The sequence below is a fragment of the Scomber japonicus genome, chromosome 11, assembly GCF_027409825.1.
Source record: "Scomber japonicus isolate fScoJap1 chromosome 11, fScoJap1.pri, whole genome shotgun sequence".
Taxonomy (NCBI): Eukaryota; Metazoa; Chordata; class Actinopteri; order Scombriformes; family Scombridae; genus Scomber; species Scomber japonicus.
The window spans coordinates 9,679,556-9,702,967 of NC_070588.1; positions in this window are offsets into that span (position 1 = coordinate 9,679,556).

Below are 23,412 nucleotides of genomic sequence, written 5' to 3' on the forward strand. Positions count from 1 at the left end.
GTAAATTTGTCTTGATAGTAACAGCCCCCCTTCTGCGCCATTTTTTACGCCAATTTACTTGGATTACATGGAGGTGGGATCAGAAACAGGATAGTGTTGAACTAGTGCGTATTGCACAGCTGGAACAGCACCCATGAAGCAAGGGAATACAAAATAGATTCATGTTTGTTTTATCAAGGTTAATTTCATACTGTATAACTTGAAGTAATATCATAATGCTTCAAAAGTGAAAACTAATTTATATGCTTATTTTAAAAAAATTATTCATGAAGCCTGCTGACTCTGGATTAAGCTTTAATGCTTGTGGGGTGCAATACATGTGCTTCTTTTGGCCAGCTGCAACTGCATAAATTATAACTTCCATTCAGTGATCATCTTTAGATATCACAACCAATAATGAAGTTAAAAAAGTCTTTATAAACTTACTGATAAAAAGAAGCTATCTTAATTCCACTTTCTTTGGTGTGACAGTATGCACTACGGTCAGCATTACGATTTTTTTATACTAAAGATTTGAATCTATCAAAAAATATATGCAATTTGATAGAGGACATTGATCAGGAAACTAAACCAGCAGTCAGTTACTCTAAAAGTCAGCAAAACAAACAAAAATAAACGTGAAATTCAAGGTTTCTGTTAGATGCAGATATTATGAACTGAAAATGAACTGTGACTGTGATGAGCCAGCCGTGAAAAGGAATATTGAAATAGTCAAAAGTGAATAATCTTTTTAATTTAGTCAGTGTGTGTGTGAATAGGGCAGAATCAGTGGCATGAATACATAATTACATCACTATATTTCCAATATCCCACACTATGATATAAGGCACCATATTTCAATGACATTTAAAACTATTACTATTGCATACACACATGCATATATAACTATATACATAAATATATGAGTATATTGCATCATTTTTCTCAATAAAACAGATAACAATGTCCAACTGTGTACAGGAAAAGAATAAAAACTCATTGTTACAATGAGAAGATAAAAAGCATGGTCAGAGCTGATATGGAAAATATATTTGGAGACATGACACTTTGAATCTGCAGTAACGTTTGCAAAGAATATCAATCACATAAAATAATTAAAATGATAAGGATCAGCTGTTCTGTAAACTCTGACCTACAGAAACATTTAAATCCTGAGGTAAGTCAGACTAAACATTTGAACTTGCTTGATATGTAATTACAGTAAAATATTTACTCTTAGTCCATCTGAATATCTCCTTTTTGCCAGATGGAGACCAGGAAAGTATTTCTTCTTTTGGGGTTTCTTTCTTCTCCTAAATGAATACAGTTTAATACACTTTTTTTAAATGTTGAAATTGTTAAGAGTAAGTTCGAATCTAATAGCACACAACAAGTGTCACAGCAATCACATCCAACATAACTAAACAGGAACAGAAAAATATGTGAAAGATAAAACTTGACTATTTAAAACAATTACATCCCTTATGAAACATATTTTTTAATGTTATGCTTGAATGCCTGATATGAAGACAGTATTTTCAGATGACAACCCTGAGTGAATTACATGAAAGTGCAGTTTTGTTTTGTTTTTTGCTTTATTCTTCTCTATTAACTGTGGAATAATACAGATTTCAGGTCCATTTCTGTGGTTTTTAGCGATGTGTGGGTGTCAACAAATTCATGAGGGGTTTCTGTGAGGCCGACATCAAATGGTGAACCAGTGGCAGTAGTTCACTAAATCCTTCTCTTATCTTGTGCACACATAAACACACACACGCCCGAGCACACACATGTCACCCACCTATTCATGCGGTCAGGGTTGTGATCCGAGAAAGGCCAAGCAGCTTTGTGAATAATATCAATTCTCCATGGGAAACTAATGAGTGGTGGACATGCCCACTGGCCACGAGGGACACAATCCATTCCTTCACACTGGGCGTATGTCGGAGGCTATGATGTGTCTCCATGTCTGAGTGTGTGGAGCTGCTCGCTCAATGCTCTGCCATATGGCCACTGAGTCAGACCCCTTCAGGATTTTTTTGGAAAGTCACCCTGTAGTCCTGGCTCCGTGTGCCCAGACGTGACCCACTCATGCTGGGCCAACACGGAGGGGACAGTGATATGGTGAGAGGGGGGAGGGTGGAAATAGAAAGAGTGGTCTGTAAAAGGGAAAGAAAAACAAAGAATATGATTTTAGAGCATGAAAGATAATCTGTGATGCTGTAAAAAGGAAAAGATGCAGGGAAAAGAAAGGAGGGGGGGATGTGAAAAGAGCCTTAAGTAAAGACGGAGATGCTGGATGGGAGAGAAGAAACAGATTGAGGAAGACACACACAGAAGAGAAAGGACTATTCAGTTGCAAGGGTAAGATGGGGCAAAGTGAAAAGAAAAAGAGAAATGATGAGAGAAGAGGGCGAGGAAAAAAAATAAAAGGGTAAAAGAGGGGGAAATGGAGTGAGAGAACGTGAAGAGGCCAGGTGCAGTGGCAGAGCAGATGGAGAGAAGGAAAGAGGGAGGGAGGAAAAGAGTGATGGCGGGCGGGAAAACAGAAGACTAGAGAAGTTAATGTCTCGACTGTTGTGTGATGGGGCGTGTCTGTTTCATTGCCAGGCTGCTTTTCTACACACTCATTTAAAAAACTCTGCTCTCCTTCCAGTCTTCTCCTCCTTTCTTTTTCTCTTTTCAAGCTTTTTGTCTCAATTTCTTGCGCTTTCTCTTGGAGATTTTAATTCAGTTACTTCCCTGGCATGACTGTACATCACCAAAAAAAGCACTTCAAACTGTTTGCCAGAGTGTAAACACATGCCACATGAGCACTGTAATTTGGTTTGAAAGCATACTATAGTACATCATCACCGATATCTGTAATAAGCATTAAGCATGACCTAATATTACTTATTTGGTTTAAAAAACTTGTTTACTTGTATCTCATACAAAAGAAGTTACTCAAAAGCCTGAGGACAAACAGTATCTCAAAGCTTTAGTTGAGCTCTGATTTCTGTTGTAGAGTTAGATCCCACTCTCATGACTGTATGTTGCATATAAGCCTACACAGCTAGCAGGTGGTTAGCTTAGCTTAGTATTAAGACTGTAAACATGGGTAAACAGCTAGCCTTGCTCTGTCCAAATGTAACAAAATCAGCCTACCAACACTTCCAAAGCTCACTAAGCAACATGTTATTTCTTGTTTGTTTAATTTGTCACAAAAACCAAAGTAAAACCAACCAGTTGGGGTTTTACTAAAGGGTTTTGTGTCGGACTATTTCTTGGCCGGGCGCAGTAAGTTCCCGGATTATCGATCTTCTCGCCTAACTCTCAGCAAGAAAGCAAACAAGTGGATCCCCCAAAATGTTGAGCCATTGCTTAAAGTATCTGTGCTTGTGTGTAATTGATGTTTTAATCTTTCCTTTATCTCTATGTCTACACACTCGCACACACATCTGTCTGACATTGAAGTCTTGGAGACGGCTTGCCGTCCCAGAAAGCAGGATGGAAATAGCATGAACAATCTCTCTTCTGTTCTGTCACAGGGTCACTGGAGCAGCGCAGACATAAACATAATAATCCCTTTGAGCACCGCGGGGGGACAGGATGCCCATATATGGAAGCGAGGAGAAAGGGAGGCGTGGCGGGCCCTACAGGGCCGCGATGGAGGACTTGACATGGCGGAACGGCTGAATTATATTGGAAAGCCTGAGAACAGTCGAGCATCCAGACTGTTAGAGTGGAGTGGTGTGACTGTCTGTCTGGGGCTGTAACACACACACAAACACACACACACACATACACTCACAGTCTGCTTGCCTGTCTCCTCTTCCTCTTTCCGCTCTCGCCTCTCCACGCCTCTCTCCTTCATGCCTTTTTTTCTCTAAAACACTTATTTTTTTCCAAACCCATCTGTCATCCACGGCAACTTTTACTTCCTTTGTTCTTTCTTTATTTGTGACTTCTCCTCTCTGACCTCAGTCCTCCCACTGTTTCCACCTCTGTGTCCCACACCTGTTAGCTTTCTCTGTAACGTCCAAATGTTTTCCACCAGTATTGGCAAAACACTCAATGATCAGATTTCTCCACCAACAACAGTTTCACCACCCTTGTAGTGTGTGAAAATAGCTTTTAGTCAGTCATGGAGTCCAAGCAATCCAAAACTACACTAAAAGTACATATACATTTATATTCCAGTTAGTGGTATCTTTCTTCTGAGTGGTCCCAATAGAATCTGGAAAAGGAAAGGGTTTTAGGATTATCCTTCATCACTGTGTGTGTAAAAGGTTAAAGGTTATCTATCCGCAAAACTCAACTTTGTATGTGGAAGATGAGGTAGATGACTGTTTGTGTAGTCTGTCCTGTTTCCAGATCTTCATGGTAGAGAGGAGGTCATGTTACTCGAATCCCGTCTGTTTTGGCATCACCTGGAAGTTGTTGGATTCTCACTGATCCATCATCTTTATGCATGTTTGCACTCTATGTACCTAATACTGTAATTTACATTAATCATATTGCAATTTTACTATTATTATTATTTCTGCATACTCTGCACGTACAACATCTATCCATCCTGTGTGTGGGAAGATGCAGTTGCAGCCGTTGGCCATATACTGTATACTGGGGGTTTACCCTTCTGCTATGTGAGGGGTTTGTGGTTCAACTGCTCTAAACACTGCTCTAAACACTGATTTCATGTTTCTTTCTTACCAAAAACTATGACCTCCAAAGCCTCTAGCAATAATTATAAACCTACAGAGTTGTGTTTCTGTCCACCTGATGTTTTTGGTTTCTGTCAACTTCTGAGGGAAATATCTGGCTCTTCAGCTGCTACATGTTCCACTATGTTCACCTGCTGCTTGCTAACTTTTCTCTGTGCTATTTGGTGCTGGGCAGCTGTTCGGTGAGTTTATCTGAGCTTTTTTCCACAGAGAATTGCTGTGTGTTGTCTTTGGAAATGACACTTATGAGGGCAGTCAGACTGAATCGAAAAGTAATGTTGCACACTAAACTAAACTAAAACAAGACTCAGGATTATACAACACCTCGAGTTTTCCTGACGTACACTTTAAATAGATTAAATTGGATTTGATTAGAGCTTTTCCTACTTTGAAATTTGGTGAGTCATTAGCAAAGTATAGCACTTTAAAAGCAAAGTAAGGATGTGTTGTTAAGTGTGAGACTTTTCAGCTGTTACAGGTCAGGATTGTGAGCAGAGTTGGAGAAGAAAGGTTGGACAGCGACGGCATTGACGTGTATTTTTGCTGATGTAAGACTAAATGTAATCATTAACACCCTCTGCTCTCCCCATCTTTCTTTCCACATCTTTTCTTCATCATTCTCCTCCTTCCCTTCTCTAACTCCTCCGCCCTGAAAGATTTTAAATGTTTAAACAGCGACTCTGGTCAACCATCAATCACACTGACACTGATGATTACTGAAGGCACATACACACACACGCACGCACGCACGCGCACACATACACACAACCTCAGTCATTATTAAACACCTAATGGACACACAGCCAGGCATTGGCCTTTAAGCACTACGTCTATCATGTACACGCACAGACGCACATACGCACACATACACACACACACACACACACATTATACTCTCAATCACTCAAGCTCATTAGCCTTATCTTTCACTTCATCTATCTTTCTCTTCCTCTCACATTCATTTCTCTTTTCTTCCATCACTTCCTCGCACTCACTATGACAAAAAAAACACCTTTTCTTCCCTTATCACTTCTTTCTGTTGACCAATATTCATGTTTGTTTCATCTCTATGTCTCTTTCTGCCACATTTCAGTCTTCATTTGTGTCCATCTGCATCTCCATCTCCCTTTGTCTCTCCTCCCACCACACATGCATGCAGGGCGTCGGCCTCTGTAGTAAATTTTGTTTCCCGTCCGCTGGGGCGGATGCTGCCTGCAGCTCCGTGCAGAGTGATAGATGATACAATATTGAGCCTCTGTAAAGCAGCGGCTGAGATCTAGGGTTCTCATAAGAAAAGGGCCTCCGTAGCCTATAGGGAGAGTAAGACAGTGAGGACAAAAGTATGTGAGAGGAAAAAGAAAAAGAGGAGCAGAGATTGCAATGAGAGGAGAAAAGTACACAGAGCTGGAGGAAGGTAAAAAAATCAAAGGTGAGTGGCAGAAATGAGTCACATAGGTAAGTGTGCAGTCATGAATAATGTAGCTGATAATTCATCTGTGCTACAATGTTAAACTATATATGTTTAATAATACAGGACAGGAATGATACATTTTCAACAAAGTAATATGGAAACCATAAATAATCCTCTGTTTTTAAAAGACATGGCTTGCACTTATGAAAAATGAAGGAAGGCTGCAGAGTTGGATAAAAAGCTTTAAATTAGTATTTAATTTTAAATTTAAAACCCAAAGGTCTAGACCCAAAAGCCATCCATAAATTAACCTTGCATTTCATAGGCTCTTTTTTTTTCTTTCTAAATCCACCCTGCATGATAAAATTCAATCAGGGCAGGTTTTCAGACAGTCTTAATCCACGAGGGCTCTGCTTGATGGCAAAAATTAACTGTTGCGTCTAATATCAGCCATGTTCTCAAAGTTTAATTGAAGTTCAAATAGATTATTTAGCAAGAGAACTGCAACAGGGACATAAACCATGACAAGATCCATTATACTGTTTTGACTGAGCTGATATAGAGAAAAGTAAGAAAGCATTGCTTTTATAGATTGTTAAAGACTAAACTCCTGACTTTAATCTATATTTAAATTCTAACTAGACACGGAGGTAAAATATATGGGTTGAGAGATGTAAGTCTGTTGAAGGTCTGACCTCACCTATCATCAGGGATGTCATCAGGTGACAGGTAGACTGGGAACAGATACTCATTAAGAGCCTGTGTGAAGGTATTTTTGGAGCGTTTTCATGCCTTTATTACACAGCTGACAGTGGAGAGATGACAGGAAATGTGGAGAAGGGAGTCGATCCCAAATGTGAACTGGGGATGTTGCAGTTCATGGTCGGTGCTTCAAAGCAGTAGGCCACTGAGGTGATCAGGGCCTGTATAATGTTAACTGAGCAAATGATGAAACGCATCAATAGATATTTAGCACATGCTGTTTTCATAGCATCCAATAAAACACATCCCATGATTGGGTCTTACTTGAGTTAGTATCATTTGTTTGACTGATGGCTACTGAATGGACCCCCTTCGCTTGTCTTCACCTGAATGAACCGGTCATGAACACAACTGGAAACCAGAGGAAAGAAAAGTTAGATAAGTTATGAAGAATTTAAGAGGATCTGTGAACTTGCAACAGCACATCCCAACTTCAGCATTTTAAACAATTTAAATAAGATGCTAAAATCTTCATTAAGACATCATTTTACAAGGATGTAGTAAGAGAGAACATTAAAAAGAGAGCCTGTAAAATGTAATAATAAGGGTCTGATCTGAGGCAGAATACATAATTTAAGTGGAATTAGACAGATTAATGTCTTCTCTTTGATCTATTTGGCAAAAAAGATAAGTGTGGATGATACATTCAAGGCGAGATGAACAAATCTGTAAAGTTTTGTGTGTGTGAGTGTGAGTTGTCTCTGAGATATTAGCAACTTAGTTTGGACAAGCTGACGTATTCTGCATATGTGCTGTCCATTTCTGTTTCTTTGATTCTGTCTCTCACACAGTATCAGTCAAAAGTTTGGGAATGAGAAAGTGTGTCCAAAAGTGCATCCAAACTTTTGACTGGTTATATACACACACATACATACATTTGGTGCTGGAAGTGTGTATCAGAGTGGTTAATAGAGCCATCTGATGCTCTGTTAGGGATAAAGACATTTATCTGACACACGTGGCCTGTCCAAAAGAATTTGGACAGGCAAGATTATACGCTTTAGTTGTCTCTAACATCTTTTTTTTTCTTCCACCTGGCAGTCGTATCTTCTACTCTTCTTGAGAATGTGAAGCAGGAGCAGCACTGCTAAAAGAGAGAAATCGATAATTATGACTTATAGTTCAAGTTCTGTGACAGACAAAACCCCCTATGGTCTGAATGATATACTACTTAAAGACCCCCTCCACTTGAAAATATGTTTTTCTTCTTGTTCCTTCAAATGAATGTTTGAGCTTCGCCGTGCAGAATGATGTATGTGCTGAGTTTGACATGAGAAGGCTGTTTTTTTACTCATCTTGAATCTGAGTTTAAGGAGATGACCTACGAGCATGATTTGTGACATCATACCTATTTCAGAGCTGGTCATGGTCCAGTATACAACTTACACAGAGTGCGATGTGTAAACGTGAAGCCTGTAGTGCACAAACATTGAGAATAAATGTTACAGTGAAGTAGGAGACATTTTGTGTCCAGCAGTTACGCTTTTGAAATGAAAAAATATTTGCATATTCATAGACAGGATTTTTAATGAGGGAGAAGCACTGGATGTCATTCTAAGGATTTTTAATGAGGTAGTTGAACATTTTTTTGTGGACAAAACATGTCAGACACAATCTATTATTCCAAGCAGAGGATTTTTTATATGTCCTAAAACATGTCTGGAGGGGATCTTTAAACAAGCAAAAAGAAATGAGAACCACACATCACTGAGTGGGAAAAAACAGTGCAGCTAAATAAGAATAAAAAGAAAGCAGAAAGTTGACTGTTTATATCAACTCTTCCTGCTGGTGTTTCCTTTGTAAAAGCCATCCACCAAATTTAACAAAATTGAAATTAGCATTTTCATTTCCCATGATTCACAGGTTATTGTGACAGTTGTGTGTACAGTGTGTGATCGTTTTTATTTTCACCTGTTGGTAGTTGTGAGTTTGCAGCTTTGCGAGTCTGTGTATGTGTGCGTGTGTGTGTGTGCGCGTGCATGTTTGGGCAACCCCAGGTGGTGTGTCTGTTGGATGTAACCAGTCTAATTATAGTCAGGTGCAACATTATGAGCCAACAACTCTCTTGGCTATTGCAGTTTTGGACAAGCCTCCATGTTACAACTATATGTGTGAGTTTTTAAAACAATCAAAACCAATATTTTTGAAATACAGCAAGATTTTACAGAAAGTATTAGGGCAAATATCTCTTCATAATGTTTGACTATCATCACAAGTTAGTCGCTAACTTTGTCTGTCTGTCGTTTGGGGCTGGCAGGTAGGATATAGTGGGCTTTCAGAGCTTTTACTCTGGAAACAGCTGCCTGCTGTGTAGAAGCAGGACATAAAGTATCAAGGCCAGATTGGTTTAAAGCCACTGTTTTAATCAGAATGAGCTTTTATTTACAGCTGCACACTGGGGTTCCTCAAGTCTGAACAGTTGCTGCTCAAAATCACCAGCTGCCACTCACTATTACATGCTGAGAGGAGACAAGAGAAGGACACAAACAGACACACACCCACACTCATAAAAGCCCACAGAAATGCACTGTGTAGCAGAGCTTGCACACCACACACACACACACCATGCTGTGCAGGAGGTGCTCAGGGTCTAATAACCTTCTCTTAACTCAGCAGGAAATGGAGGAACCTCCACTCTAGCAGATAAAGGTGATTTACTAGACCTGTGCTGGTGCTGAGTTTAAACTGTTCAGAGATTCATGTTGTATAGTAAAAAAAATTGAAGGTTTTGAATGCATATGGTCCTACAGATGTGGATTTTGAAGGGTTGTGTCTTATCTGATGCCACTATTTTTCTGTGCTTTCCAAACCAAAAAGTAAATGCAGTTCATGCAATGTGTTCTACCAAGAAAACCAGTATAGGATATGAATTTAGTCGCCAAAAATTGCTTGCAATTACGTCTGCGTGACAGATGCCATGTAGCAGCTGTAGTAATTATGACTTGGAGAAGTGACGCAGTTCAGATGACGTCTATATTTGGTGACAGATTTCCATATTGAGAGGTGGTGGGTTGGGCGGATGGCTCAAAGATAGATGGATGGCAGAAAGTGGACTTAGCTGCAGGAGATAGCTGTTTGCGTCCTGTTTCCAACTGTGACTGTCACATTTCCAACCGTATGTCGGGAGCAGCATCATATACATGATTGTCATTGTGTTAACTGTTGCCATGACAACGGAGGCTGCCTAACTTTAAGGAAGTAGTAACTTTAAGCCATGCCGTGTTTCAAATGATCATTTTAACTGCAACCATCATCTTTTTCTAACCCTAACCAAGTGTTTTTTTGGACCACAAATTTGCAACAGTTTTGGAAAGCTGCTGATAGAGACGACATACTAGAAAATGCTCCATTGGGTTGTTTAGGAGTGCACGTACAATTGACCCATGTTGTCATTTTGTTATGAGGATGTGCTGCTTTTATGATATGAGGACTCCATGGGTTAAGGTCTGGTTAGATTTAGGTAAATGTACAACTTGAATAGGATTTGGGAAAGATTGTGTGTTGTTAAGGCTGGAAACAGAAATCACTGACATCACATCTTCACGTCTGATTGTTTTGTTGACCCATCCATTTATGTTTTGTTTTTCTGTAATAGCTTCATGTGAGATTTTCTCTTTTGTTACCCTCAAAATTACTTTGGCCACTAGACGGGTTCTGTCATTTTAATGTTAATGTTTGTCATTTTAGGGCACTTGCTTAAATGACTCATCCTGTCCTTGTTTTATGCCATCAGTGAAACAAACATTTCCTCATTAAGATGACATAAAATGTACAAGTACCACAAATTTGTACATAAACACAATTATTAAGGGAATGCACTCGGTTACCACTGATAGTGCTACAGACAAGAAATAAGTCTTAATTAGCTTTCTCTTTATGGCTTTTACATAATTGGGTAGATTATGTTTTTCTACAATAGGACACACACACACACACACTTCTTCAGTGTCTCTGTCTTCTGCATAGACAAAGTACACACTGGTATACATAAGACCATAACAGTTAAAACAAAAACACATCCACGCAACCTTTTCTTTATCCCTTGTTAAAGTCAATACACATGCATGCATTCATAAAGGGAGTCATCTGTCACTCTCCATCAGGTGATGAATAATACACCAGTCTGTCACCAATCCAATAAGCACATGCTGCCCCGAGCCCCGACCTGGTAAATGCACAACATTGAAAAACACAAAAATAGACTCCCAGACATGGACAGATGAACACACAAGTAACACACCTCCACATGCATAAACAAGAGAGCAAGAGCACAAACTGTACACTGACACACTCTGTGCTGTGATTGATTCTTTGCAGCTCTGTTCACATGTGAAGCCATGGGGCATTATTAGAAAATTAATGATAGTGGACTTTCATCCCTTAGAGAGGTAAAGAGTGTAACACACATACGCACATACACACAGGAAAATAGAGGCATTATTAGAAACCTCATGATGCCGGGGCAGGCTTACATCATTACTTATTTCTTCCTTCTGTTTCATTATGTGACATTTTTCATGAAAAATATCACAGTCCACCAGAAGCCTCTTTGTTGCTCTAAATAATACCACAAAGAGAACAAAGGAAATGATTACAGCAAATGGTCGTTGTCAGGTAGCAACAGTTACCTTTTTATGAAAATCAGCCTTCTCTGCAGATTGACCATACTGCATTTTAAAAGTTCATCAGGCACTAGTTTTAAAGGGCTTCATATGACTAGTCTGTAATCATACCGCCTGAAACAATAGTCCAACCTGACTCATATTCTCTGCATTCTTCCAACAGAATAGTCAGGCTTCCTCTATAACAACATATGTGTAAATGTTGGATAGGGTTATGTACAGTATGTGCTGTTTTTTATTGTGCAAGTGTAGAAGATTGATATTTCTTTTTATGGAAGTGGGTGAATTTGTAGGTAATTATCTTCCTCCTTATGGTAGGATGCTTGTGTGGCTTCAGAATAGATTATTGTAAGTCATCAGTGGTGTGAGTCTTTCCCTATGAGGACGGTTATGTAAATCAAATCAAATCAAATCAAATCAAATCAAATCAAATCAAATCAAGCAGTGGTAGAAAGCTCTGAACTTTCAGGTGATCTTGTAGTCATTTCATGATGTTAAAACATTAAACTGTGTTGTTGTAGGATTACACAGTATTTTCTTGTCTATGGGTTAGAACTCTCTAGTTAAAATGAAAAAATTGCATTTCCTTGTTTTGTTTTCTTTGTTTGTCCATGGATAAAATTCAAAAATGATTTAATCGAAATGTTCTTTATATATTGAATCAGTTCAATTTAGTTCAGTTCAGATCCTTATAGACCCATAAGGAAATTCTTTTGCAACAAGGCCTCATAAAAACATAAAACATGAACAAAATCAAAACACAAGGTCAGGTTGTGATTGCTGGTGTTGTTGTTGTTGAGTCGTAAATAACACCCAGATTCACTCCACTCAGACACTAACAAATATCTTACTGAATCTTTTTTATCTCTTCACTCTTTTGTATAATCAACAAGGAATGTACAAAACATTAATGCAGGCAGCTTAGATATCACTGACCGTTGTTTTTGCAGTTCTCAATTTGCAGTTTATAACTGATGTAGCTAATTAACATTAATGTCTAAGGTAACTCGCCAAAGTGAAACTTGGCTAATGTCTTGTTAATGCCCCTCTTTAATCTGGTTTTCTCAGCCAAGGACTGTGTGTGGGAGAAAGAATCATTACTTTGTAACCCCGCTGCATGATCACAAGTGAACTTTCCATTTTTAATAACCCAGTATCCTAAGTATTACATTAAGGGGCTAATTTGCATCTCAGTATTTATATCCAATGCCAACTTTCAATGCCAAAGCAGTAAGTAGTGTGCACTATGTGTAGTGAGGAGGAAAATAAGGTTTTTCTCACACCACAAAATGGTTAGTTGGGTTAAATTGAACTTTGCTTCGTTTGCCCTCTTAGTGTGATTCATTTGGGCAGGTGTGAACTCAGTAATTACACTTGGGTGTGGACCAAAACAACTGCACCAAGACCCCTTAGAGGCAATGGTCTTGGTCTAGTCCCAAATGAACTCTGGAGCGGTTTATTTGTGGTAGGAACATGATATGACCTTGATCTGATCCCACTACTAGGTGTACACAAATTTAAGTGAAACGGCTTCTGCAGCCATGCTTTGCAGAGCTGGATGTGGATGAGCAACTATAACTGATGCTAACAACTACAGTATCTGAAGAATGAGAGGTCAGACACGGACTAGCACAACATAGTACATAGTATTTCCTTTCCATTCCACCTCAGACACATCTGACCAATGGCTGAAGTGAAACCTACTCAAAGCTTGTGGTGCTACATTTTGACTTGCTTAGTTTTTTTCTGTGCAGAGGTGGTGACTTTGATTGACAGGTGACACTTGGTAGGGGGCGGGGTTTCAGCGGACTCGGCGGGCACTCCCACAGCATTTGGTAGCAGAGAAAGAGGCAGATTTTTACACAACTCTGAAGCCTAATTTCATATATTTGGTGATTTTTTTTAATCATTCAAATTTGGCAGGGTGGTTAATAACACACTTTTCTGTGGTATGTCAAACTCAGAACACTTTAAAAGTGGAGAGGTCAAAGAACTTTCACTGGCATTAACCAAGTGATTTAGTTGCTTAACCCTAACCATGTTGCCATGCACAGATACTGCAAAGGCAAAACAACAATGTAAAAAAAGAAGCTAATAATGAACATAATCCCAAATTCTGGAGAATCGTCAAACATAGACACTCCTATTTTAAGACAGGGTTGGTCTTGACAAGACCAACACAGTATTGAATCTTCACTATTGAAATGATGCTGAGTCGTGCTTCTGATTTTATTTTAAGCTGACTAAAGCTGATTACAGATCTCAACTGAATCTTTGAATTTTTGGAGTTGTTTTTAACTAACAAAATTTGAGACATAAACTTGGGTAGATTCAATGAGCAGACTTGACACTGAATTAAAATTTGTTCGCTGAACGGCACAGAGAGGAAGAGAATGTTCAGTTGGCAGATAGTGCGTTAATCTGACTCATATTGACAGGTACGTGTGATAATGAGACTTTGTGGCAACTTAGCGGTGGCTATGTGGGTGAGGACGGTACTAAACGCTGGCATTTTGCTGTGCCAGCACCCCCTGCAATATATAAACACATACACGCACATCCATGCCACCTACCTAGATAAAAGTGTTAGCTCTGTGGCAGACCACTCTGCGGCTCCCTTAGAGGCCCTGTTGAGGGCTATTGTTGCTATTTATGGGATAAAGAGTCAGCAGGCATGCCAGTGTGTGCTGTACAGTATGTAGCGTATGTTTTTGTGCTTGGTGTTTATGTTTACTTGCTGTATACTCTGAGGAGAATGTGTGTGTGTGTGTGTGTGTGCCTATATGAAGACCTGTTATGTTTCCACTGGGGCTGGATCTTTATGGGGCTTTTTTCCTATCTTTATTCAAGAGCGTGGTCTTTCAATTTGAAAGCATGATTTATTGATTTCATGTTCAGAATTTGTAATTCTTTCCCTTAAAACCATTCCCTTGCACTCAAATAGCCCCCACTTGCACATTCGCTCTGCTCTTGCTCTGACTGGATGCTCGCACTCAGATATATTGTTGCTTGCACAGATTTCCTGCTCCAGCTTCAGCCCTTCTCCTCACACTCAGGCTGCTTTTGTGCGCTCGTAAAACTTCTGCTCTCAGATTTCTGCTCTGCTTTCGATTTTTTTTGTGGAATAACCCTGTCAAAATTGCCCAACAGGTGTTCGTTTTACTTCTTATTCGTCCCGTATGGGCGCTTACTCTTTAACCTGGTTCATCCACCTCTCCCTCCAGGGCTTTACTGAATGTACTTCCCTTGGTTTCTTGCATGACTTTTGGAATATAAGGGCAGATAATATATATACCAGCATCCCTACTTTTTTAGCTGTATAGCACACCAACCTCCTGTCAGTGTGCTAGAGGAGAAAATGAAGTCACCCTCATGACTTAGGAGTGGGAGTCTAGTGTATAGCTGGCCAACATGGCCCACCAAAGTCGAAGACCTTAAGTAAGTGCATTTTTTTAATGGTGCTATTACTCCCTTCAAATTAAATTGGTTAAGTCATAATTTCAGCACAAGAATACATCCATGATAATATGCTTGGCTTTCAAGTGTGAATACTGTTGCTAGGCAACTAACAACAAAATGGAAGCTGGTGTTTCTTTTTTAAATCTGCATTTCATTGTTTGGGAAGAGTGCCAACATCAAAAGTAACCAGCTAATACATTAAGACAGTAAAAGACAAAAGTAACTTAAGGCTGAAAAACATTGGAAAATTCGTGTTCATGTGCACAAATCTATAGATTCAATTTCGTGACTATTTCATGCATGCTGTAAGATTGAGGTTTTATAGCACCATTAAAATAATTACCTTATAACTTGTATAAATCTTACTTGTGCTCCCTGATTTTGACAGTTTACCAGCAAGCTGCTACACCCCAGCTCCTAAGTCATGAAGGTGACTTTGTTTTCTCCTCCAGCACACTGATAGAAGGCCCGTATCCTATACAGCTACTGTAGTAAAACAAAGGTTTGGCCACTGCTATATACAGTATATTAATTGTCCTTTTATTCCAAAAGAAAGACCTGGAGGGCAGGACTGGGTGTACCCAATTAAAGAGTAACCACCCATACGTGCCTGCAAGGAGGCAGGGATTATTTCTACACATGGCATTCTGTTGGTTGGGGGATTTTGACAAAGTTATTGCACAAAAAAATCTAAGAGCAGAGCAGAAATCTAAGAGCAGAAGTTTTACGAGCACATGGAAGCAGCCTGAGTGTGAGGAGAAGGACTAAAGCTGCAGCAGGAAATCTGTGCAAGCAACAGTATATGAGTACAAGCACAGTCTGAGCAGGAGCACAGCAGGGGCTATTTGAGTGTGAGGGAAGGATTTTGGGGGGAAGAATTACAAAATCTGAACGTAAAATCAATAAATCATGCTCTCAAATTGAAAGACCACACTCCTGCATAAAGATAGGGGGAAAAAAAGCCTGATAGATCTTCATAACTCAATACACACACACACAAATACAATCCACCGGAGGGGAAAACTCACAGCATGGTTGGTTGGAGTGTCTTAATGTCAACAACTACCTCTAAAAGCACAAGTGTTTGTAGCTGAGCAGCCGTTTAAGATGCGCCAAAAGCTACAGAACGGAAAGACTGATATCATCCTAACAGAATGTGCTCACTGTAATGATGAGTGATGAAATGTTGTACAAATGAATCTGGAGGGATGAAAAACGGCAAAAGAAAGAAGCAGGAAAGGATGACAATGCTTTTAATGTATGATGATAAAATGTTTCATAATGGAACAAGCAATAAAGGAGAGAAGAAGGAGAGAAGGCGAGATGTTTGAGATGACTGAGAGGAGTAGCAAAGGGGGGGAACAAATGTTAAATAAACTAAAGGATTAAGGGAGAAAGGCGAGGGCAGAGGGGAATAAAAAGTAAGGAGGAAGAATGGATGATGAAAACAGCTGGGATGGAGAAAGAAGAGAGACAAGGAAATAAAAGATGCAAATAAAAAGTTAATTGTAAGATAAACTAGTTTTTCAGGTGAGCCTTTGCAGCTTTGACTGTAACTTTTTAATTTGGCAAAAATTCAGGGACAGTTGCCAGCATCTGGCAAACAGCCAAAGGAATGAAAACACAGAAATCAGAAAGCAATAAACCTTATGCTGCGATTAGATTTACAACAATCTTATTTGTACTGGTGTAGTGAGAAGAAAAGCTTTTGTCTGATGAAATGTAATTTGATTTAGCAGCATGCAACCAGTGAGTTCGGGACATTAGGAGAGCAGGGCGCTGGAAGCTGCCAAGACTATGAGTGGCTCTCACCCAGACGTCCATCCAGGTGGGGGATTTTTTAAAAAAAATAAAAAAGTAATGGATTTTATACAGTCTGTGAAGGAGATATTCTGCAGTTAGCTTACTTATGTTTTTCTACAAAGACACTGCACAGCAAGCAAATTAAATTTGTACAGTAGCTCATTATTTTAAAAGTGCTTTTCAGAGCCCATCCGCTCTTTGCTAATATTAGTGCTGCTTTGTACATCTAAAATAATATTCAAATAAGTAAAGTTTATCAATTTGAGGAAATTGGCTGGAAGTAAAAAAAAAGAAAAGAAAGCAAAGCAGAAATGTGGAACAGGTGCAAAGATGGAGTGAGAGGAAAGGCATAAAAGGAGAGGAAAAAAACTAACAAATAATTGCTACACAAACAATTATTTCGGTAAATGAAAAATAATTTGGAGGGCTGCAAGTAAAAAGGAAACAGGTGCAAAAAAAAAGCAATGTAGGGAAGGAAGGATAAAAGGAATTTTGCTATGTGCATTAATTTGCTCCAGTAGATTCAATCTAAGCTGAAGGGAGTTCAGGTGGCAATAATACAGATAAACAAATCAACTGCTTCTGCAAACTTAACAGTGTGCGTTTTGCACAAACAATCAATGTAAGTCCACATAAATTTGAACACAGATACACAAACTCTCACAGATACATTAATTCTTCAGCATGTTTCGTTGAAGCCAAAATGTTTATGCATTTAGGAATGCAAATTTTGTGTGTTGAGTTTTTTCTTATTAAATTTTATTTATTTGGGTTTGGTGATGCCCATTATGCAAATTCCATATTTGTAGTTGACGTTATATTAGGAGTAATGGTTCATAATAGAAGGTTGGCACAGTGGCTTGGTGGTTAATGCTCTTGCCTAACAGCCAGAGGGTCCTGGATGTTATTCCAACAGCTCTTTGAGGCCTTTCTGTTGGACTCGCCTCTTGTCTGTTTTCTGGCATATAGGCTCAATCCTAAACAGGAATAGTAATAAATGCATGAATGGATACATAAGGAATAAACTCACATATATGTACATTGAAATAACTCAACTCTCTACAGCTGGAATGGCTTTGTGCAGCACAGAATTTCTTCACCTTGATGCTGGTGAGTCTTTCTGCACATTTACACAAGCCTGCATTTGATTTATGTGGGAGCTGTGTGTATTTTGGTTGTGGGAATTTAGGAGAGACCGAGTTCAACGGAGAAAAAAAAAAGCATGAGTGGAGGGGAGGATGAGAGAGAAGTAGTGATATAACAGTTGAGTCAGGTTTGCAGGTTTGAAGACCCTGTGCTGCTTCAAATCCATGCATCCTGCTCTTCTTCTTAGTATCATTAGTCATACTTCTATTACTATTAGTGATGCTGTTGCTATGTCTCTGTGTGTGTGTTTCCCTTTCTCACTCTCTCTCACTCTCTCTCTCCTCCTTTTTCTCTCTCAACTCAACTGATCAAGGCAGATGGCCACCCATCTAGAAACTGGTTCTGCTTGAAGTTTCTTCTCGTTGAAGGAGAGTTTTTCCTTCTTGCTGTTGTCACCGCTTTATAAATAAAATAGAATTGAATTGCAGGGCACAGGGTACATTGAATTTGCAGAGCATTAACCCTCTAAAGCTGTTAATTGATCTTTGGTAAATCTCAATATGATTTTGGCATTGCTTGTGCTTTTAGAAATATACTTTTCTCACTAAAATGTGTCTAAAGTGCTAATTAGTTTTTCATATATTTTCTTTGACAGAGCTGTCAGATATCCAAAATTATAATGTCTTATACTCTTATTTAAAGAAAAGCTGCAGTTTGTTATATATAGGTGCACGTGGGTGTGTGCTATTAGTGATTTGTGCCTCTAAGCAGAGTTAAAATCTGTGTTAGTAGGTTACACTCTCAGCAAAGGCCAACCACTAGAGACTTGTCTGAAGTGTGAGCGTGTGCATCTACAGGCTGACATTCACACTGATCTGCTTAAGATCATATGAGCCTGTCTTTCACCACATTTTACATAAACTTACTGTGTGTGTTTGTGTGTGTGTGTGTTTGACATTTCGATGAATTTGTTCATGCATGTGTACAATTGTGTGTTTTTATGTCAGAGGAAGCGTGAGAACCGGGTCAGCCTCCGTAGGAGAGGAGCAACAGTGAGATGGAGAAGCAGTGAATAAATAAGAGCAGGGGCTGATGAGAAAAAAGAAGAGGTGAAGAAATGCTGATGCAGACGGATCAGTGGTAACGTCTCTAAGCTAATTAGGGGGGACTAAAACCAAACTTTAACATTATACTGTGTACAGTTGCAGCCAATTAAGAAGCATTGTAAAGTGGGGCAGATGGTTGGAGATGTGGGACAGTCTTTAATGCATTTTTTTGGGGGCATTAGAGAAAAAAAAATTCACTTCACTTGATTGGGACACTTCTTACAGTGGTCACACATGCGTTACCTCCTAATCTGTATTGCATAATTTTAGGCCTATTGTGCTTCTTAAATTCATAACATGTGAACACACACACACACACATTTAGACAAACACACATATTCTCAAGATTGCTCTCAACGTGTGTCATGATTAACAGTAAGCTATTTATCCTAAAATGTCATCATTTTTGTTCCATCATTACTCTCACACTTTTAAGGTAAATTAGTTGAGTGGGCGACAAATTTCCCATTGTGATCTTCCAGCTAATCTCCACCAGGCCCCGCGCTTTGGTTTGTGTGTTTTCATGGGTGCGTGTTAATTAGGAGCAAAGCTTTCACGGCTCGATTAAATGAAGAGAATCTTTGATCCTTCATGCTTCGGCCTCTCATTGGCACAAACGCCAGAACACCCATGAGACACGAGAGAATGAGCCTGAATGTGAGAGGGAGAAGGCAAGGAAGAAAAGTGAAAATAAAGGAAGGGTGTAGAAAGTGAGTGAGTGAGAGAGAGAGAGGGAGGGAGATACCAAAACAAATTTAAATAACAGCATGGCTCATTATTTTTGGTTTGGTTGGGTTTAAAAATAGTGCAATTTGCAACATAATAATGCAAAAATCTGTGAAAATCAGATGTTAAAAATATAATAAGCAACTCATTCATGTTTTTCCCCACATTTTTTCCCTTTTTACTTTATGCAGTATAGGGGGTAGCTCCGAGTCTGAAAAGGGAAGCCAGGGGCGGCTGTGGCTCAGGAGGTAGAGTGGCTGTCCACCAATCAGAAGAGTGGATGTTTGATTCCCAGTTCCTCCAATCCCCATGTCGATGTGTCCTTGGGCAAGATACTTAACCCCAAATTGCTCCCGATGGCTGCGCCAATGGTGTGTGAATGTGTGAATGAATGTAAGCTCCCACCTGATGAGCAGGTTGGCACCCTGTGTGGTAGCCCCTGCCATCCATGTATGAATGTGTGTGAATGTTAATGAATGTGACATGTAGTGTAAAAGTGCTTTGAGTGGTCAAAATACTAGAAAAGCACTAAATAAATACAGTCCACTTACCACAATACCAAAGTGACTACAGCCTGAATTCTCTCTAAAGGCCATGAGTGGGTGACTCCACTGGTTCCAGTAAGTCTAATTGTATTGAAATCTATGGGAAAATGACCCTATTTCTCACTTGATATATTACCTCACTAAACAATTTCCTAATGAGTTTATGGTCACAATCACTAGTTTCAAGTCTTCTTCAATTAGAGCATGATGTTAATTTAGTAAATTATGGTCCAATTTAGAGCAAAATAGACAATAAAGCAGAGTATGCTTTAGGGCATGGCTACGTTGTGATTGATTACCGAAGGTGTAGCTGTAGCTATTTCAGTGTGTTTTCATTAAAGTTAATTGTAACATTTTAGTCACCTAAAAAGTCTTGTTCAGCATTTGGTTGTGATAAATGACCGTCTGAGGAGGAGGATGTTAGATCTTTCTTTCTTTTTTTGAGTACATTTGTTTGAGTAGTTTTAAGCTTGTGTTTTGCTAGCTATAGTTAGCCTTAGCATTAACCATAGACTGTAAATGCACCATGTTAACCAAGTTAGCAGGCAATGTCAGTTTCACACTCTCATCACATCCACCTCCAAAAATCCATAATAGCCATGGTCAAAGTGTTGCGTTTGTCCACAAACCATTGGGTGATGTCACAGTGGCTACATCCATTATATTCTTTTAAAGTCTACTACGAGTATAACTGAGGGCGAAGTCCAATTACCAAAATTTTGGGACAAACTTTAAACTACTGTAATGAGTGTCTTCCTGGAGTTTGCAAGCAGTGTGAAAAAAAAATCTTGAATATGCGAAGATGTAAAATCCAGGTAAAAACCCAGTTAATCCTGTCTTTATCCTTCTCCTTTTTAGAAAGTATTGTTCACTCAAAACCAGTTGAAAACTTAGAGTGATTAACCTTTAATAAAGTCCCTCAAATGCTTTGGAGGATTTTTGATGTACTTTGGGATTATTGAGGTTAATTATTAGTTGTTAGTCATGGCTCTGACTGATCACTTCAGACAAATACACATTGAAGACACAAACACTTGCAACAAAATCACTTGTTATTTAGCCTTTATTAAATAATAATAATAACATTAAAAAAGAAATTTTTCTGTACAAAGTCTACAAACAACAGTTTGAGTTATCTGGCCAGTGCCGTAGGTGTGTGTGTATATGTCTTAATGTAGTGTGCATGTGTGCATGTATGTTTGTATCCATCGAGATAGAAGAGGTAATACTATCTGGACTTCCAGAAAGAAAGAGATATAAGAGAGAGAGAGAGAAAGACATACATGTGTGTGTTTGTGTATTCTCACAATGTACATTTTCAGTCATCAGTGCTTAGTGTTTTGTGTGTGTGAGAGAGCGAGAGTCAGAGGAAAAAATAGGTGTGAGAAAGAGAGGGAAAAGAGTGAGAAAGAGAGAGAGAGATCGAGAGAAATAATAAGAGAGCTCCAAGGCACTTGGAAAACAGTCCAATGAAAACACAGTTAGATGGACAGAAAACCCTCCATCTCTCTCTCCATTATTCCCTCTTTCCATCTTTCAACACCTTTTCATAATCCCCTTATTTTCTTTGTTTACTTCATCATATTAGGCCTTCTGGCTATATGTGATTTAAAGAGGAGAAATGAGAGAGAAAGACAAAAAGAGCAACTTCAGGTTCCAGACAAAGATGCAACAAGTGTGACATGTCTGACTCTGGTTTCCCTCTTTTTTTCTCTTTCAGTTTATCCACTAGAGGACAACAACTCAACCTGAATATTTCACAGATTCACAAAACCAAGAGAAGACTTTCTGGGATTGACCTTTATCTGCCGCAGCAGGGCAGAATAAAAAATAAAAATACATGAGGACAGGGACAGGTCAGTGGCTCATCCTCCAATGTCATTTAAAAAAAAGATTTCGGTCTGGTTCACTGTCCCCCCTGCCCCCTCCCAATATATGTCTTTTGTTTTGTTGTCTCTTTGCATGATGTTGATTGTCTCTCTCTCTCACCCTCCACCTGACTGTCTGTCTATCTTTATCTTATTGGATATGTTTACATGCACAGAATCACCTATTAGCCATACTCAGATTGTTTAGATTCACCTTTACATGTGAACCATTCATCGAATTGTTTTAAACCGCAGATGGTTTGCTTAAAATGCATGGAAATTAAATATTGTTCAATGCATTCACTGCTTACTGCCATGTTTTATGCTGCCATTAAAATGTACCCATAGTGCAACAAAAATGTTATTACCTTCATCTGCTTGCAATCAGGAGGTACAGTACAGTAGTGTGATATTAATAAAAAGCAGGCAAACTAATGGTGTTTGGATGCCAAGCGTAGAAAGTACAAGAGGCACAATCTGAAGTCAGTCAAGTCAGACTTTTTGGGTTTTTTTAACCAAGAAAACATGAGAAATGTGAAGATATGATTAACATAAGCCTTTCATTGATATGTTAATAAAAAAAAGGTATTGTAGGAGGCATTAAAGGTACCCTGTGGAGTTTTCTTGTAAACACAGTTATAACAACAGTCAGCATTTCTCACCAAAAGTCATCATATCATTGATTGAATTTTTTTTATAAAACATTTGCAAAGCCTTTAAAAAAACCAATTGCACATTGTTTACATCTTCATTTCGTCCTTGCTTTTGCTGCAACGTTACTATATTTCTTAGCCCATTACTTCGGCTAATTGTCAATCAACACGTTGCCACATGCTCATGCAAGTGCACGAGATACAAACAACATGGGAACCCACTTGTAAAAACATTGCTTCATATTTTAGCGCTACTATTGGCCAAGAACTCCACAGGGTACATTTAATTTGCCACCAAAATGTATTTAGCTAAAGCCAAATAGTGGCATATGAAATGTAATTCTTTGGAGAAATAGTTGCATAATGTTAGCCAAAAATGTTCAAATGTTTGAGTAGGTCCAGTATCCTCACCAGATTTTTGAGTTGTGAGTATGCTCAGGGTTGTTTGTATAACTGGACTCCTAATGGCACTTCTCCTGCATGTAAACATAACCATCATCATCATCATCATCATCATCATCATCATCATCTCTCTCTCTCTTCCTCCTTGTCTGTCTATCTATCTTTGTGTGTACAGTATATGTGTGTGTCCTCCTGTTCATCAGTCTCTTCAGCAGCACTGGCCCTCCTCGATGGCTGTCCTCCGATACGACGTATACTGTAAGTTAGCTTAAGGCTCGATTGTG